Below are 19826 nucleotides of genomic sequence, written 5' to 3'. Positions count from 1 at the left end.
TAGTAGAGTCATTTTCACAGTGTTGATTCTTCCAATCCAAGAACATGGTATATCTCTCCATCTGTTGGTATCATCTTTAATTTCCTTCATCAGTGTCTTATAATTTTCTGCATACAGGTCTTTTGTTTCCCTAGGTAGGTTTATTCCTAGGTATTTTATTCTTTTTCTTGCAATGGTAAATAGGAGTGTTTCCATAATTTCTCTTTCAGATTTTTCATCATTAGTGTATAGGAAAGCAAGAGATTTCTGTGCATTAATTTTGTATCCTGCTACTTTACCAAATTCATTGATTAGCTCTAGTAGTTTTCTGGTGGCACTTTTAGGATTCTCTATGTATAGTATCATGTCATGTGCAAACAGTGACAGTTTTACTTCTTCTTTTCCAATTTGGATTCCTTTTATTTCTTTCTCTTCTCTGATTGCCGTGGCTAGGACCTCCAAAAGTATGTTGAATAATAGCGGTGAGAGTGGACATGCTTGTCTCGTTCCTGATCTTAGAGGAAATGCTTTCAGTTTTTCACCACTGAGAATGATGTTTGCTGTGGGTTTGTCGTATATGGCCTTTATTATTTTGAGGTAGGTTCCCTCTATGCCCACTTTCTGGAGAGTTTTTATCATAAATGAGTGTTGAATTTTGTTAAAAGCTTTTTCTGCATCTATTGAGATGATCATATGGTTTTTCCTCTTCAATTTGTTTATATGGTGTATCACATTGATTGATTTGTGTATATAGAAGAATTCTTGCATCCCTTGGATAAATCCCACTTGATCATGGTGTATGATCCTTCTAATGTGTTGTTGGATTCTGTTTGCTAGTGTTTTGTTGAGGAATTTTGCATCTATATTCAGCAGTGATACTGGTCTGTAATTTTCTTTTTTTTCAGTATCTTTGTCTGGTTTTTGTCTCAGGGTGATGGTGGCCTCACAGAATGAGTTTGGGAGTGTTCCTTTCTCTGCAATTTTTGGAAGAGTGTGAGACGGATGGGTGTTAGCTCTTCTCTAAATGTTTGAATTTACCTGTGAAACCATCTGGTCCTGGACTTTTGTTTGTTGAGAGATTTTGTGTGTGTGTGTGTGTGTGTGTGTGTGTGTGTGTGTGTGTGTGTGTTACGCGGGCCTGTCACTGTTGTGGCCTCTCCCGTTGCGGATCACAGGCTCCGGACGGGCAGGCTCAGCAGCCAAGGCCCACAGGCCCAGCAGTTTCGCGACATGTGGGATCCTCCTGGACCCAGGTACGAACCCATTTCCCCTGCATCAGCAGGTGGACTCTCAACCACTGCGCCACCAGGGAAGTCCATGTTGGAAGATTTTTAATCACAGTTTCAGTTTCATTACTTATGATTGGTCTGTTCATATTTTCTGTTTCTTCCTGGTTCAGTCTTGGAAGGTTGTACCTTTCTAAGAATTTGTCCATTTCTTCCAGGTTGTCCATTTTATTGGCATAGAGTTGCCTGTAGTAGTCTCTTAGGATGCTTTGTATTTCTGCAGTGTCTGTTGTAACTTCTCCTTTTTCATTTCTATTTTTATTAATTTGAGTCCTCCCTCTCTTTCTTGATGAGTCTGGCTAATGGTTTACCAATTTTGTTTATCTTCTCAAAGAACCAGCTTTTAGTTTTATTGATCTTTGCTATTGTTTTCTTTGTTTCTATTTCATTTATTTCTTTTCTGATCTTTATGATTTCTTTCCTTCTGCTAACTTTGGGTTTTGTTTGTTCTTCTTTCTCTAGTTCCTTTAAGTGTAAGGTTAGATTGTTTATTTGAGATTTTTCTTGTTTCTTGAGGTAGGGTTGTATAGCTATAAACTTCCCTCTTAGAACTGCTCTTGCTGCATTCCATAGGTTTTGGATCTTCGTGTTTCATTGTCATTTGTCTCTAGGTATTTGTTGATTATCTCTTTGATTTCTTCAGTGATATCTTGGTTATTTAGTAACTATTGTTTAGCCTCCATGTGTTTGTGTTTTTTACGTTTTTTTCCCTACAGTTCATTTCTACTCTCATAGTGTTGTGGTCACAAAAGATTCTTGACATGATTTCAGTTTTCTTAAATTTACTGAGGCTTGATTTGTCACCCAAGATATGATCTATCCTGGAGAATGTTCCGTTTGCATTTGAGAAGAAAGTGTAATCTGCTGTTTTTGGATGGAATGTCTTATAAATATCAACTAAATATATCTGGTCTATTGTGTCATTTAAAGCTTTTGTTTCCTTACTTATTTTCATTTTGGAGGATCTGGCCATTTGTTTAAGTGAGGTGTTAAAGTCCCCCACTATTATTGTGTTACTGTAGATTTTCTCTTTTATAGCTGTTAGCAGTTGCCTTATGTATTGAGGTGCTCCTATGTTGGGTGCATATATATTTATAATTGTTATATCTTTTTCTTGGATTGATTCCTTGATCATTATGTAGTGTCCTCCCTTGTCTCTTGTAACTTCTTTATTTTAAAGTCTATTTTATCTCATATGGGTATTGCTACTCCAGCTTTCGTTTGATTTCTATTTGCACGGAATTATCTTTTTCCATCCCCTCACTTTCAGTGTGTATGTGTCCCTAGGTGTGAAGTGGGTTTCTTGTAGCTGGCCTATATATAGGTCTTGTTTTTGTATCCATTCAGTGAGCTTGAGTCTTTTGGTTGGAGCATTTAATCCATTCACAGTTAAGGTAATTATCGATATGTATGTTCCTATGACCGTTTTCTTAATTGTTATGGGTTTGTTTTTGTCGGTCCTTTTCTTCTCTTGTGTTTCCCACTTAGAGAAGTTCCTTTAGCATTTGTTGTAGAGCTGGTTTGGTGGTGTTGAATTCTCTTAGCTTTTGCTTGTCTGTAAAGCTTTTGATTTCTTCATTGAATCTGAATGAGATCCTTGCAAGGTAGAGTAATCTTGGTTGTAGGTTCTTCCCTTTCATCACTTTAAATATATCATACCACTCCCTTCTGGCTTGTAGAGATACTGCTGAGAAATCAGCTGTTAACCTTTTGGGAGTTCCCTTGTATGTTATTTGTCATTTTTCCCTTGTTGCTTTCAGTAATTTTTCTTTGTCTTTATTTTTGTCAATTTGATTACCTTGTGTCGCGACGTGTTTCTCCTTGGGTTCCTCCTGCCTGGGACTCTGCGCTTCCTGGACTTTGGTGGCTATTTCCTTTCCCATGTTAGGTAAGTTTTTGACTACAAACTATTCACATATTTTCTCAGGGCCTTTCTCTGTCTCTTCTCCTTCTGGGACCCCTGTAATGTGCATGTTGTTGTGTTTAACGTTGTCCCAGAGGTCTCTTAGGCTGTCTTCATTTCTTTTCATTCTTTTTTCTTTACTCTGTTCTGCAGCAGTGAATTCCATCATTCTGTCTTCCAGGTCTCTTATCCATTCTTCTGCCTCAGTTATTCTGCTGTTGATTCCTTCTAGTGTAGTTTTCATTTCAGTTATTGTTCATCTTTTTTTAAAAAATAAATGTATTTATTTATTTTTGGCTGTGTTGGGTTTTCGCTGCTGAGTGCAGGCTTTCTCTAGTTGTGGTGAGTGGGGGCTATTCATTGTGGTGCACGGACTTCTCATTGCGGTAGCTTCTATTTGTTGTGGAGTATGGGCTCTAGGTGCGCAGGCTTCAGTAGTTGTGTCATGAGGGCTCAGTCATTGTGGCTCACGGGCTCTAGAGCACAGGCTCAGTAGTTGTGGCACGCGGGCTTAGTTGCTCTGCAGCATGTGGGATCTTCCCAGACTAGGGCTTGAACCCGTGTTCCCTGCATTGAACCCATGTTCCCTGCATTGGCAGGCAGGTTCTTAACCACTGCCCCACCAGGGAAGTCCTCATCTCCGTTTGTTTGTTCTTTTATTCTTCTAGGTCTTTGTTAAACATTTCTTGCATCTTCTCAATCTTTGCCTCCATTCTTTTTCCGAGGTCCTGGATCATCTTCACTATCATTATTCTGAATTCTTTTTCTGGAAGGTTGCCTATCTCCACTACATTTAGTTGTTTTTCTGGGGTTTTATCTTGTTCCTTCATCTGGTACATAGTTCTCTGCCTTTTCATCTTGTCTGTCTGTGAATGTAGTTTTTGTTCCACAGGCTGCAGGATTGTAGTTCTTCTTGCTTCTGCTGTCTGTTCTCTATTTTTAGTTTTTTAAGGAACCTCCATACTGTTCACCATAGTGGCTATACAAATTTACATTCCCACCAACAGTGTAGGAGGGTTCCCCTTTCTCCATACCCTCTCCAGCACTTGTTGTTTGTAGATATTTTGATGAGGGCCATTCTGACCCTTGTGAGGTGGTACCTCATTGTAGTTTTGATTTGCATTACTTTAATAATTAGTGATGTTAAGCATCTTTTCATGTGCTTTTTGGCCATCTGTGTGTCTTCTTAGGAAGAATGTCTATTTAGATCTTCTGCGTTTTTTTTTTGTTTGTTTATTTTCAAAGGTTTCCCTGCTTCCCATCCTTATCTTCTTTTTTTTTTGTAATCTTCTTTGGAGTATAATTGCTTTACAATGTTGTGTTAGTTTCTGTTGTACAGCACAGTGAATCAGTATAAGTATACATATATCCCCATATCTTCTCTCTTTTTAAAGAAATTTATTTATTTATTTATTTATTTATGTATGGTTGCGTTGGGTCTTTGTTGCTGTGCGCGGGCTTTCTCTAGTAGCAGCGAGCAGGGGCTACTCTTCGCTGCGGTGTGCGGGCTTCTCATTGCGGTGGCTTCTCTTGTTGTGGAGCACCGGCTCTAGGTGCACGGGCTTCACTGGTTATGGCGTGTGGGCTCAGTAGTTGCAGCTCACGGGCTTTAGAGCACAGGCTCAGTAGTTGTGGTGCATGGTGTTAGTTGCTCTGTGGCATGTGGGATCTTCCTGGACCAGGGCTCGAACCCATGTCCCCTGAATTGGCAGGTGGATTCTTAAGCACTGTGCCACTAGGGAAGTCGGCCCCTGCCTCTTGTGCCTTCCTCCTATCCTCCCTATCCAACCCCTCTAGATGGTCACAAAGCACTGAGCTGATCTCCCTGTGCTATTCAGCAACTTCCCACTAGCCTTCCATTTTACATCTGGTAGTTATGTATGTGAATGCTACTGTCTCAGTTCATCCCAACTTCCCCTTCCCCACTGTGTCCTCAAGTCTGTGGTCTACATCTGCATCTTTATTCCTGCCTTCCCACTAGGTTCATCAGTACTGTTTTTTTAGATTCCATTATATGTGTGTTAGCATACAGTATTTGTTTTTCTCTTTCTGACTCACTTCACTCTGTATGACAGAGTCTAGGTCCATCCACCTCACTGCAAATAATTCAATTTTGTTCCTTTTTATGGTTGAGTAATATTCTGTTCTCTGTATGTGCCACATCTTCTTTATGCATTTATCTATGGACATTTCTGCACATTTTTTGATTGGGTTGTTTGTTTTTTTCATATTGAGCTGCATGAGCTTTTTGTATATTTTGGAGATTAATCCTTTATCGGTTACTTCATTAGCAAATATTTTCTCCCATTCTGTGGGTTGTCTTTTTGTTTTGTTTATGGTTTCCTTTGCTGTGTAAAAGCTTTTAAGTTTAATTAGGTCCCATTTTTTTGTTTTTATTTTCATTACTCTAGGAGACGGATCAGAAAAGATCTTGCTGTGGTTTATGTCATGGAGTATTCTGCGTATGTTTTCTTCTTAACAGGTTCATAGTATCCAGCCTTACATTTAGGTCTTTAATCCACTTCGAGTTTATTTATTTTTATTTTTTATTTTTTGCTGTATACGGGACTCTCACTGTTGTGGCCTCTCCCGTTGCGGAGCACAGGCTCAGCAGCCATGGCTCATGGGCCTAGCCGCTCCGCGGCATGTGGGATCTTCCTGGACCGCAGCACAAACCCGTGTCCCCTGCATCGGCAGGCGGACTCTCAACCATTGCGCCACCAGGGAAGCCCCGAGTTTATTTTTGTGTACGGTATTAGGGAGTGTTGTAATTTCATTCTTTTACATGTAGCTGTCCAGTTTTCCCAGCACCACTTATTGAAGAGACTGTCTTTTCTCCATTGTATATTCTTGCCTCCTTTGTCATAGATTACGTGACCATAGGTGCTTGGGTTTATTTCTGGAGTTTCTATCTTGTTCTATTGATCTATATTTTTGTCTTTGTACTGGTACCATGCTGTTTTGATTTCTGTAGCTTTGTAGTATAGTCTGAAGTCAGGGAGCCTGATTCCTCCAGCGCCGTTTTTCTTTCTCAAGATTGCTTTGGCTATTTGGGGTCTTTTGTGTTTCCATACAAATTGTAAAAATTTTTGTTCCAATTTTGTGAAGAAATTAGGCAGTGCATATTTTGAACTTGAAATACTGTATGTGTCAGAGTTCATTGCAAGAAATAAACACTGCTTGCCAAAAACCCTGACCCTGTTGATTCTGCTTATTCACGTTAAAGGAAAATGTTGCTATAGAACTTGTTAGTTCTCGTTGTCAAGCAGCTAGATTCCGTATGTTTTCTTGTCAGAAATGATCTTTCTTCTTTTTCAGGTTTTTTTTTTTTTTTTTTTGTGGCTGCATTGGGTCTTTGTTGCTGCACGTGGGCTTTCTCTAGCTGTGGCGAGGGGGGGCTCCTCTTTTTTGTGGTGCGTGGGCTTCTCGTAGCTTCTCATTGTGGAGCACAGGCTTTAGTAGTTTTGGTGCACGGGCTCAGTAATTGTGGCACACGGGTGTAGTTGCTCCGAGGCATGTGGGATCTTCCCGGACCAGGGATCAAACCCATGTCCCCTGCATTGGTAGAGGAGGATTCTTAATCACCGCACCACCAGGGAAGTCCCTTCTTTTTTAATTCTAAAATGACAACATCTGCATTGAACAAAAACTGGACCAACTACTTTCACTTCTGAATTCAAACATTAATTGGTTCATTAGGTAAGGAGTCTTGCCATGAGTTAGTTTCAGTATTTCGTGCTTTGCTTACATGAGACTTCTCCTCCTCCCCGTTATCCCTTTGATGCACTGGAGATTTCTTGAAGCAAAGTACCTTACTAAGCTTTGAGATGAGTTAGAAGTATGACTTCTGTATTGTATAAGAGCTATTATGAAAGGGAAGGTAGAAAAAGAGCATGAATTATGCCTATCAGTTTTAGAAAAGAGTACAGGAGGAAGTTGGAGATCTGGAAGTTGATTTTCTGAAACTGTCCAGACCCAAGTACCTCCTGCAAAATGTCAAACCTTACACTGGGTTGAAGACCCTAGAGTTAGGGGAACAGCATATCTTCTGCTTTAATTGGTATTGTGCATTATCCTTCTAAGTAAATTGTCTCATTTACTTTTAAATTTTGCCTTGAAAGCTTTGTTTGACAAATTTATAACTGACCTTTATGATGAAACAGAGTGGTTTTTACAGTAGTCCATGAACCAGTGAACATAGTAATCAGAATCTCATGGAAGTGATTATTAAAATAGAGGAATTAGAAAAAAAGGAAATGATCTTTACCTCACACTTGACACCAAGATAAATTTTTGGTTTTCCAGAGTTGAGTATAAAAAAGAAAACCTTAAACATATTAGAAGGAAAGAAACATGGATCAATATAAAGACTCCTGGGTGTGGGGAAAGCCTTCATAAGCAGTCCAACACACTTATTTTTCATTTAAAAAGTCTCCAGGGCTTTCCTGGTGGCGCAGTGGTTAAGAATCCGCCTGCCAATGCAGGGGACACAGGTTCGAGCCCTGGGCCAGGAAGATCCCACATGCTGCAGAGCAACTAAGCCTGTGCGCCACAACTACTGAGCCTGCGCTCTAGAGCCCGTGAGCCACAACTACTGAAGCCCGCTCGCCTAAAGCCCGCGCCCCACAACAACAGAAGCCACTGCAATGGGAAGCCCACGCACCGCAACGAAGAGCAGTCCCTGCTAACCACAACTAGAGAAAGCCCGTGAACAGCAATGAAGACCCAGCACAGCCAAAAATAAATAAATTAATTAAAAAAAAATTAAAAGTCTCCAAATTATTGTTATATGCCCATAAGTGTTTTAAAAACATGTGAAGTATTATCTTTTTCAGTAATCCAATTTCGAAATGCATGTAAGATCAAGATTGTCATTCACATCTAAGTTATCTTACAGTTTCTTTTTTTAACAGAATTTAACATTTTTAAAAATTATTTTTTTTTATGTATCTATCTATATATATGTCTATCTATCTATCTACCTATCTATCTTTCTATGCCGGGTCTTATTTGTGGCACGCAGGATCTTCGTTGCTGTGTGCGGGATCTTTAGTTGCGACGTGTTTTAGTTGTGGTATGTTTTAGTTGTGTCATGCAAACCCTTAGTTGGGACATGTGGGATCTAGTTCCCTGACCAGGGATTGAACCTGGGCGCCCTGCATTGGGAGTGCAGAGTCTTAGCCACTGGACCACCAGGGGAGTCCCATCTTGCGGTCTCATATATCATCTTTTCCCTTCTGCTCTTAAGCACAAAGAACCCTACAAAGTGCTCTTGTAATAAACATGACCTAGTACCCATGAACCTTCCTAATGATTCCTTTGCTAAGTTTAGGGCTTATTTGGCTTTTGGTCGCAGACATGGTTGGTTGTACTTGTGCAGAAATGGGTAGAATTAAAGTTGTTAGGAAATCAGTCTGCCATGTTCTCTTGGAACAAACTGTTGACTACCAACCTTCTTTAAAATGGAGATCTTCATACTGAATAATAGTAATATGTATACTTAAAAGTTTGAATGTTGAATAGTCGAACACATAAAGATTTTTCTAGTACAAGTTGCAGACTTGTCAGATTTTTTTTTAAGTATTTACTTATTTTTTGGGCTGTATTGGGTCTCAGTTGCGGCATGCAGGATCTTTCGTTGCAGTGTGTGGGCTCTTTGTTGTAGCACGCGGGCTTCTCTGTAGTTGTGGTGTGGGCTCCAGAGCGTGTGGGCTCTGTAGTTGCGGCATATGGGCTCCAGAGTACGTGGGCTCTGTAGTTGCGGCACGCGGGCTTAGTTGCCCCGCGGTACGTGGAATCCCAGTTCCCTTACCAGGGATTGAACCCATGTCTCCCGCATTGGAAGTTGGATCCTTAACCACTGGACCACCAGGGAAGTCCCCAGACTTGTCAGATTTTAATAATCTGAAAATGAGTAAGAACCTATTTTCCTTTTGTTCTTATTTTTCTTTAAAGTATTCCCACCTGCCCATCCCCAATGAACAATTTGTCAGTGACTGTTTTACTTTTAGGCCCCAGTGTGCCAAGGCCCAAATGAAATGCAGACTGATTTGTCTGCAAGAGAATGACACAATTTACCACATCTTAATTCCTTATGAAAGCAGTTGGGACAAATGAAACATGTACTTTCTCAAGATAAGTTGAAATTTCAGCCCCCTCTGTATTTATCAGAAATAATACCATACTGAGTCACTCTCTCATGACTGAAAAAGCACAGCTGGTAGGAGAAATTGCATGTTAATGGCATTGTCAGTGTAGGAGGGCCACTACATATAAGGAAGCAGAGACTCAGTTAAGTACCTGCTATTTGGGTTAATATTCTGAAGGACCAGGAAACATTATCCTTGGTCAAGTAGGCTAAATTAAATTGAGACAACTGGAGGGTTCACAGGGTATATCAAATCTGGATCAAACTAAAATGTAACAGTCTCATTTGACACAATACAGAAAATTAAAACAAAACAAAAAGGACAAATTACTGATCAGTTTGGGAACTATGGCTTATGTTGCCTTGAAGGGAAGATGTATTGTACTTTTTAGTTATCATGTATATTTTTCTTTTGTGGGATTAAATAAAGGCACTGAGTTATTCAGTGAGTACTTAACTGCTCTCACTATGTGCCAAGTGCTCAGGTATTAGGCGTTTGGCTGCAAACGAAAACAAAATCTGTCTCTTCATAAAACCCTGTGTTCTTACTGGTGAAGAAAAGTAATAAGTGAGTAATGTATATATAGAATGCCAAAAAAATTTAAAGCACTGTGAGGAAAAATAAAGCATGGGAGCAAGATGGGGACTGCCAGGCTAGGGAACAGGGGATTGCAGTTTTAAATAGGATGGCAAAGAAAGGACTCAATAAAAAGACAATAAAAAGCCATTACAGCATCATTTGTGATAAAGATAAATACTGGCAGCAACCTAGATATCCATCTCTATGAGATTGGTTGAATATATTATGCATCTGTATAGTGAAATGCTGTACAACAAATAAGTCCTACATATACAGAATGATCTCCAAAGATTAGTGAAGTGATAGAAACTAGGTGCAGAATGATACACAGAATATGTTGCCATTGATGTCTATCACATACATGATATATTTTCCTAAATGCATGGAATCGCAGTGGAAAGATACATTAAAAAAACTGTTAATAATGGTTGTCTTCGGAGTGAAGGGTGATTTGTGGACAGGGAGTGAGGATGAAACACTTTATATCCCATTTTACTATGTGTTACGATGTAGTCAAAATAAGTAAGATGTAAAATAAGAACATGGAAAATTGTCCAATTAGAAAATGATGGAAAGGCACATACATTTATAAAACCTAGTGGCCTAGATAGCCGTCAAGCCTAGGTAGTGAATAAATGGGATAGTTAATAGAAACATGGACTCACTTCTGATGAGCTGTTAGACCTTGTTGACAGTGACTGTTCCAGAGCAAGGCCAAAATCCTGTTTTGTTTGGGTAGTGGGTTGTAGTGATCGTGACTGTAACATTTAGAGTTGTCTGTCTTTTTTCACTCTTGTAATCAAGTGGAAGCTGTATTCATTTCGTAGGGCTTCTACAATGAAGTACCACAGAAACTTGCCTCATAGTTCTGGAGGCTAGAAGTCCAAAATCAGGGTGTCAGCAGGGCCATGTGCCTCCTGAAACGTGTAGCAGAATCCTTCCTTGCCTCTCCCTAGCTTCTGGTGGTTTGCTGGCAATCCTCGGCATTCCTAGGCTTGCAGGTGCATAATCCAATCTCTGATTTGTCATCATGTGGTTTTCTCCCGTTTGTCTTTCTGTCTTCTTCACAATGCCAGCTTCTTATAACGACACTGATCATATTGGATTTAGGGGCCCACCCTACTCCAGTATGACCTCATTTTAACTAATATCTGCAACAACCCTATTTCCAAATAAGGTCACATTCAGATGTCCTGGGGGGTTAGGACTTCAACATATCTTTTTTGGGGGGGGTGGGAGAGAGAATGGGACACAGTTCAACCCATAACAGGCTTTCCAGTTTAAATTGCTTCCCTATTACAGCCTTTCATATATGTAGAAGTGTTTTGGAAAGTTGTATAGAAAGATACAAGATTAGTTTATTTTTAAAAACTCTTACTATAAAAGTTTTTCTTACGGGGAGAAAAAAACATCCCATCTCCCTGAATAAAATCATACTGAAGGGCTTCCCTGGTGGCGCAGTGCTTGAGAGTACGCCTGCCAATGCAGGGGACACAGGTTTGTGCCCCAGTCAGGGAGGATCCCACATGCCGCGGAGCAGCTGGGCCCGTGAGCCATGGCCACTGAGCCTGTGCGTCTGGAGCCTGTGCTCCGCAATGGGAGAGGCTACAACAGTGAGAGGCCCGTGTACCGCAAAAAAAAAAAAAAAAAAAAAAAAAAAAAATCACAGTGAAGAATGCAACATATTTATTAAAGCTGATGTTTTAGTGAAAATAATTTTTTTTCTCTCTAAATATTGTAAAATGAGAGTATGGGCATTGTAAATAGTAATGAATTAAACATGACAGTGAGTTACTAATTTAGATATTTTATGTGCTTTTTAAAAAATAAGAATACCTTATATTCTCTTTTTGCATTTTTATTCTCACTCCTGAGAAAATAGCTTCCTTTCCAGATCAGTTTAACTTCAAGGTACAGCAGAGAAGACAAAGTCTTTTTTTTCACCCCATTCTTCTCAGTAGTTTTTCTTCTTGTACTCATAGCCATTACAATTCTGTGAAACATTAGGAAACTTTAAAACTTTAAAATTCTCCCTCGCCTTTCCCTTTTCCTCACGTATAAATCAGAAACCAAATATTTGTTAGTATTCAAAGTCGTTTTAAAAGTTATTATATCCTAAACTTTTTCGTTCCAGCATGCGGGCTTCTCTGTAGTTGTGGCATGTGGGTTTTCTCTTTTCTAGTTGTGGCACACAGGCTCCAGGGCATGTGGGCTCTGTAGTTGGTGGCACTTGAGCTCTCTAGTTGAGGTGCGCGAGCTCAGTAGTTGTGGCATGCGGGCTTAGTTGCCCCGTGGCATGTGGGATCTTAGTTCCCTGACCAGGGATTGAACCCACATCCCCTACATTGTAAGGCGGATTCTTTACCACTGGACCATCAGGAAAGTCCCTGTATATGTATTTTAAAATGTCCCTATATATATTTTAAAATGTCCTCTTGACTTGCTGAGAAAATTACTCTCATAATGTTATATCACATTTTAAACCCCATTCCCCTTCTGATGTTCACACTCCTGATGGCTTACTCTGTGCCAGACCACGTTTCAAGCATTTTATGTTTATTAACCTAATTTAAACCTCAAAATAGCCTTATGAATTATACCCATTTTACAGTTTAGGCAAGTGGAGCATGGTGAATAAGTTGCCTAAAGTCAACACATCTAACAAGTGGCAGAGCCAGTATTCAAACTTTGACAGTTTGATTCCAGGGCCTATTTTCTTTCTTGCTTTCTTGCTTTCTTGCTTGCTTGCTTGCTTCCTTCCTTCCTTCACTTAACCTAAGTGAATGGCCATATGCATTTGTTTACAGTGTACTTACAGAGGAAATAAATGGCAGTGATTTATTGCAGTGCTAATATGCATTATACTGATTAGTTATGAGATTTGGGGCAAATTTCTTTACCTTTCTGAGTCTGTAAAATGAGGACATTGGATTAGATTTCTTACAGATCTTTATCCCTGTTAGATGTATATTTCTTTGGGAAGAAAAAGGAATTGGCATTTGACATTAAATGAGCAAGGAAATGGGACATGTATTTAGCACATTTTTCTTTCAAAATCAGAGTAATTTTATAGGGTCAAGGAACGATGATGTAAGCCACTATCCATTGGGGAAAAGTGGAAAGTAAACAAAAATGTTACTGTAAGACTTAGGACTTTAGCTTCTTGTAGTTTGATCAGCTTAAACTGCAGACTTTCGAATTGCAGTGGATTTGGGCATTTAAGAATAGATTTTATTTTTAAGTTCATAAGATGATCTGAGGATTGGAAGAAATCATAAACTTGAACTAAAGCAACTGTCCGTGGGACTTTTTTTTTTAAGCGTTTAAAATGTTATTTAATTTAATTTATTTTATTTTATTGTCTTTGGGACTTTTGAATCACTGTCTTAATATCCCAGCCTCTGATGATAGGTATCCCAAGGCAGGACATTCCACCTTTAGGCAGCAGTGCCTCAGATAGAACATATATCCCCTACTCATTCACTCTAGTTCTGCCATTTAGGATGATGCAGAACTAATATGATTTTTCTCTGTGACAGCCGTTAAAGGTATTGAAAGGTAGCACTGTTAACTCATTTCTTTGAAGATTCAGCCTTTTTTTCATAGCAGTACAGTGGAACTGAGACTGGTTAACTTGGAGAATAGAAATCTCTGGGTGGAGATGGGAGTACACAGTTTTGATGCTGTCTGAAATTTAATAGTTAAGTTCAGCTCAGGAAGTAATGCAGTTTGCTCTGTCTCTTCAATATAAATAACGGGTGGATGGGGTTAGAGGTGGCATGTAATATGGTACAAAAGCACCAAGCCATGCCAGCATTTAAAAAGTAAATTGAATCTGATTTCATGACTTCATTAATTCTAAGCAGAATCTGAAGTACATTTTAGTAGTGATACCTAGATGAATGCCAATATATCAAATGATATATTAAAATGTCTTTTGGGTCGACAGTGAAATGGCTCGGTATTTTTTAATCTAATTGCTACCAATGTGATGAAAGACTGACGTGCTTTGTGGACTACAATTGAATAAATAATGTTGAAATTTACCACTTTTCCTTTTTGCCCATGCCATATTATACTAGGTTAGTTAGAGTACTATTTTTGACGCATGTTTTCTTTGTGATCAGTAATTATGTTTTTGATCTTTAGCATTGAGATATTGTACTTTTTAAAAAAATTTAGTGAAGTATAGATTTATAATGTGTTAATTTCTGCTGTACAGCAGTGATTTAGTTACACACATATATCTATTCTTTTGCATATTCTTTTCCATTATGGTTTATCACAGGATATTGACTACAGTTCCCTGTCCTATACAGTAGGACGTTGTTGTTTATCCATCCTATGTATAATAGTTTGCATCTGCTAATCCCAAACTCCCAGTATTTCCCTCCCCCACCCTCCCGCCCCCTTGGCAACCACAAGTCTGTTCTCTGTATCTGCGAGTCTCTTTCTTTTTTGTAGATATGTTCATTTGTGTCGTATTTTAGATTCCACATATAAGTGATATCATGGTATTTGTCTTTCTCATTCTGACTTACTTTGTTTAGTATGGTAATCTCTCGGTCTATCCATGTTGCTGCAAATGGCATTATTTCATTCTTTTTTATGGCTAATATCCCATTATATATATACATACACATACACCACATCTTCTTTATCCATTCATCTGTTGATGGACATTTAGGTTGTTTCCATGTCTTGACTATTGTAAATAGTGCTGCTATGAACATAGGGGTGCCTGTATCTTTTCGCATTATAGTTTTGTCTGGGTATATCATGTGGCAGCTCTATTTTTAGTTTTTTGAGGCACGTTCATACTCTTTTCCATAGTGGCTGCACCAATTTACATTCCCACCAACAGTGTAGAAGGGTTCCCTTTTCTCCAAACACTTCCCAGCATTTGTTATTTGTAGACTTTTTTTTTTTTTTTGCGGTACGCGGGCCTCTCCATGCTGTGGCCTCTCCCGTTGCGGAGCACAGGCTCCGGACGCGCAGGCTCAGCGGCCATGGCTCATGGGCCTAGCCTCTCTGCGGCATATGGGATCTTCCCGGACCAGAGCACGAACCTGTGTCCTCTGCATCGGCAGGCGGACTCTCAACCGCTGCGCCACCAGGGAAGCCCTTGTAGACTTTTTAATGATGGCCATTCTGACCTGTGTGAGGTGGTACCTCATTGTAGTTTTGATTTGCATTTCTCTGATAATTAGTGATGTTGAGCATCTTTTCATGTGCTTTTTTGCCCGTCTGTATGTCTTCTTTGGAGAAATGTCTATTTAGGTCTTCTACCCATTTTTCGATGGGGTGGTTTTTTTGTTATTGAGTTGTATGAGCTGTTGGTATATTTTGGAAATTAAGCCCTTGTTATGCACACCATTTGCAAATATTTTCTCCCAGTCTGCAGGTTGTCTTTTTGTTTTGTTTATGGTTTCCTTTGCTGTGCAAAAGCTTATAAGCTTGATTAGGTCCCATTTGTTTATTTTTGCTTTTATTTCTATTGCCTTGGGAGCCTGACCTAAGAAAACCTTGGTATGATTTATGTCAGATGTTTTGCCTGTGTTCTCTTCTAGGAGTTCTTGGTGTCTTGTCTTATATTTAAGTCTTTAAGCCATTTTGAGTTTATTTTTGTTTACAGTGTGAGGATGTGTTCTTACTTAATTGATTTACATGCATGAGATATACTTTTGAAAGAGTTATTTTCTGAAGAGAGAAAGATTGTGGCCATAATTTTCTTCCTTTTTAAAAAAATCTTTTTACAAAGAATTTAAATTTTATACTGGAGAATAGCTGATTAACAATGTTATGTTAGTTTTAGGTGTACATGTGGCCGTGATTTTCAAAACTTAACGCATTAAAGGGGTTCTGCTTTTCATATTAATCAGTCTTGCTACCAATTATTAATATGCAGTGAATTACTGTGTTTTAAACTTAAAATTAACTGCACATATTGAAAGTGTGTAGGTTGATAAGTTGTGACATATATATGCCTGTGATACTATCACCACATTTAATGTAGTGAAAATATCTGTCACCCCCAGAAGTTGCTTTTCAGCCATTTATAGGCTCTTCCTCTTCTCTTGGCCACTTACCCCTGTTCCCAGGCAATCAACTGAACTGCTTTCTATCACTCAAGATTCTAGAATTTAAGTAAATGGATTCTACAATGTATACTCTTGATATGGCTTCTCAGCATAATGATTTTGAGATTCATCCATGTTAATGAGTGTATAATATTATTATTATTTTTTTAAATGTGTATTTATTTTTGCTGTCCCGGGTCTTGGTTGTGGCATGCGGGCTTATAGTTGCAGCATGTGGACTTCTTAGTTGCGGCTTGCATGCAAGATCTAGTTCCCCGACCAGGGATTGAACCCGGCCCCCTGCATTGGGAGCATGGAGTCTTAACCACTGGACCACCAAGGAAGTCCCAGTATTATTTTTCATTGCAAGTAGTAATGCATTGAATGGCTTTACCACATTTTGTGTATCTACTCATCTGTTGGTGGACAGTTGAGCTGTTTCTAGTTTTTGGCTCCTACAAATAAAGCTGCTTTTGTGGACATAAACTTTCATTTTTCTTAGGTAAACACCTAGGAATGGAATGGCTGTGTTGTAGGGTAAGTGAACAAGTGTTCTATAGAAAAAGAATTGATTTTTGAGTATTGATTTTTGTATCCTGCAACCTTCCTAAACTCACTCATTAGTTTTGGTCATCTTTCAGTTTTCTTAATTACATTTTCGGATTAAGCATAACATCCTAGTTCATTGTCAGCTTAGATGTGAATAAATGTGTAAGCTTACAAAGTGTAATGCATCACTTTGATATGTGGCATGGCCAATGTTTTCTTTTTATGAAATACTAGTATTCCTTCTAATATGGAACTTTGAAATTTCAAACTGTCATTATTTAAATAGTTGAATTTATAGGCAGTTTCAGGAAAGTAATTCTGAGGGAGGAATTGCTGTTTGTTTTTATGGTTTTTATGGGATTCTAAGAATCAGTTCACATTATATATTTAGAGAATCAACCACTTTGGTGATGTTTTTGGGAGGATGAGGGAGCGTGTATGACGAGGACTTAGAGGTTTCAGCACAAACTGCATGGATCCCAGTCCAATTTACTGAAATGAGGAAGACTGAGAAAGCAATGGATTTGGGATCATCAGTTCACCCTTAACATGTTGGGTTTTAGGCCTGTTGTTTGTTGGCTTTGTTAAGTGCTTATATGTTTATTTGAAGGACTGTAAATGAAGAAATATATCTTAGGTTAAAAATAGGCCTAAGATCACACAACCAGTTATTTGCAGAATTAGATCTCAAACCTAGGGCCCTCTGACTCCAAAGCCAGTGTGGTTATTCCTATGCTATGTTATATCCATAAGGCAGAAAAACAGGCTTGGCTTTGACAGTAATAAATGTTTCCTACGAGCTATTATAAATATATAGCAGAGTTTGCAAGCTTAGATGCAGTCTTCTAATTTATAGCTGTAGGCAGCTCTCCTTTAACATGCTGTGGAGACCAGTCCTGTGTGCTGCCACCAAACATAAATGTGTGTTGGATTTTGCTCGTTGCGTTAAGAGTTGCACCTGGTATACTGTGGACACGACAATAAATTTACATGCTGGGAAAAGGGTGGTAACTGTGTAATAAGCACATTACAACCTTTGAAATGCGGGTTGCTTAGTTTGAACATGGGGCTTGGTGAATCTGGTGTTTAAATTCAGTTTTCATGTGGATCAGTTAATTATAGGTGGGTGGAGGAGGAAGGAATTGCTCCCTGCAGCATTTTGCCTCCTAATTGCATGCTTTCATTTGCAGATAGGGCCAGTTGTGAGTGTGTGGATTTTTGAGTAAAACCTCGAACCCAAATGAGAAGAAACCTTCAAGGAACAACTTATACTGACAGTGAGTCTACAGTCATCTGTATGCATATTATGGAATGTTCTCAACCCAGAGATAGCTCTATTGACAAGGAGTGAGTGGTGAGTCTGACTATCCCCAGTGGTAATTAACCTAAATCCTTCCCTTAAAGAGAAGACAACTCCTGCATGCTTAGCATTTACCGACTTGAATAGTAAGTTAATTTTTGTGTTAACAGAAGATGACTCCAGCACAGTTCAAGAGAATTCTTTATCCTTAAAAGTGTGTTTAATGTATGATTGCAGTTTGACTTTCTTCAGTTAGACACATCCCTTCCTTTGCCTATGTGTTTCTATCTTTTTTCCCCCCAGTCCAAATAATACCATCATCCAAGGCCTGTCTTCCTTGATGTATTCAGCCATCACTAAAGTGATGGTCATGATAGTTACTAGCATCCATTCTAATCTTGGTTATGGTAAGTTTCATTGCCATTGGAAGTGATTGTTTTAGGAATGGGCATGAGATCCAGTTTTGGCCAATGGGAAATAGAAAGTCTGCAAGAGGCTCTTGGGAAAAGTTTTCTTGCTTTTGAGAAAGAAGAAAAGAGATGGTCCTTCCTGTAGAGCTTGTTTTATCTGGATGTGACATCTGGAACTGCTATAGCTATCTTGCCTGAAGGTGATTCCCTTACTTAAAGGTGGGCAGAGGGAAGAGAATTCCAGAGAAGTAGAACTGGAGCCACGTTCACTATTCCTAGAACCACCTTCACTGTAGATTCCTTATTATGTGAGATAATAAATTTTCTTATTGTTTAGGCAGTTTTGCCTTTAGATTTTCTGTTACTTGTTATGGAAATCATCCCAGTTCACTTGATCCTCCTCTTTCTGATTACCCACTGGCATTTGTACTTGATTATGTTCTGAGCTGTCCAGTAATGTTTGTGTATATTGCCTTTGTAGCACATTATAAACTTTGTGATGTCAAGGGCTATGTTTATTTCCCTGCTATGTCTACTAGTTCTGTCTTCTTAAAAAGCCATCATTGCACATTTACTGAATTAAATTATTTGAACAGTAGAGGATTTGAAAAATCAATTCATAGATTTGAAAAATTATAGATTCTTTTAATGCACATTCCTTTCTTTGACCACACTGCTTTCCTCTAGGATTATGAATGAAGTTTGGCTTTTGATTTAAGATGACTTGTGTGTAACACACTTTCAGTTGGTTAGTTGTACGATTTGCTATTTGTTTTTATTCAACTTTACCATGAAAATCAGCTCCTCTCCTGTATATTTGAGTATTGGCTTTTAGTCTCAGATTTTGTTGTCTTCTCTGTTATAAAAATGGAATCATTTACCTTCTATTTTTTGTGGTAGTTATAGGAATGAGGGACATGATAGTAGGAACATAATAATTGAGAAATAATTTGTATTAGGCTTTGGAATGCACACTGACAAAAAGACTCCCTAAAGTGTGCATCTCTGTTTTGTTCTTAGGACCTAGTTTTGTGTACGGGGGTAGGGGAGAGAGGGTTGGTGATGAATCTAATGTCTTTGAGGAGTCTTGAGTCGCAGGATGGTTTATTTAGTTGATTCTATTTTAAAAGCTCATATAACCACTCTTCCCCACCCCCCCCAACTCAAGATATCCATGTACTTGTCCATCCTTTCTTTAGATTCTGCTATTATAATCTTGAAAAAGTGGGATAAGAACCTTGTTTTCTTCCTGAAAATTTATAATGTTGCTTTCAGTTTTGTTAAGGAATATCATAAACCTTTATTGTAATCTGGTAATACATTCTGAATCCTTCAAAATGATTTACATTTAGGGAAGAATTTACTTTTTTATTTTTTCATGTTGGGCTGTGATTAAATGGGGGGGATAACTTTTTAAGAAGATAGGGAAAGTTGTATGATGTGCTTGATCCATTAGTTTTAATTCAATAATGCCGTTATTTGGTAATATAAGAAGTTCAAATCACCAAGGTCAGCTTTAATGTATTTTATTTCATGTATATTATGAAGAGTTTGTAGGAATGAAGCATGTGTCTTAACCTAAGGGAGACAT

The 19826-nt window shown here is 38.7% G+C and overlaps 1 protein-coding gene across 4 annotated transcripts in view; it reads left to right on the top strand.

Moving 5' to 3' along the window:
• CDC42SE2 (CDC42 small effector 2) overlaps positions 1-19826 on the top strand; it is a 164935-nt gene that overhangs the window by 56832 nt on the left and 88277 nt on the right. For 2 of the 4 annotated variants that reach the window (XM_082623761.1, XM_082623759.1), the window contains exon 2: positions 17716-17879. The exons of 1 other annotated variant lie outside the window; for it this stretch is intronic. The gene's annotated coding sequence lies outside the window, so the exon portion shown is untranslated. Of the gene's footprint in view, positions 1-16478; positions 16514-17715; positions 17880-19826 lie in introns of all 4 variants that reach the window. One more of the 4 variants, XM_082623760.1, reaches the window with a different exon arrangement.

Source organism: Mesoplodon mirus, assembly GCF_964341445.2.
Source record: "Mesoplodon mirus genome assembly, chromosome: 5".
NCBI lineage: Eukaryota > Metazoa > Chordata > Mammalia > Artiodactyla > Ziphiidae > Mesoplodon > Mesoplodon mirus.
This window is presented reverse-complemented; position numbering and strand designations above follow the sequence as displayed.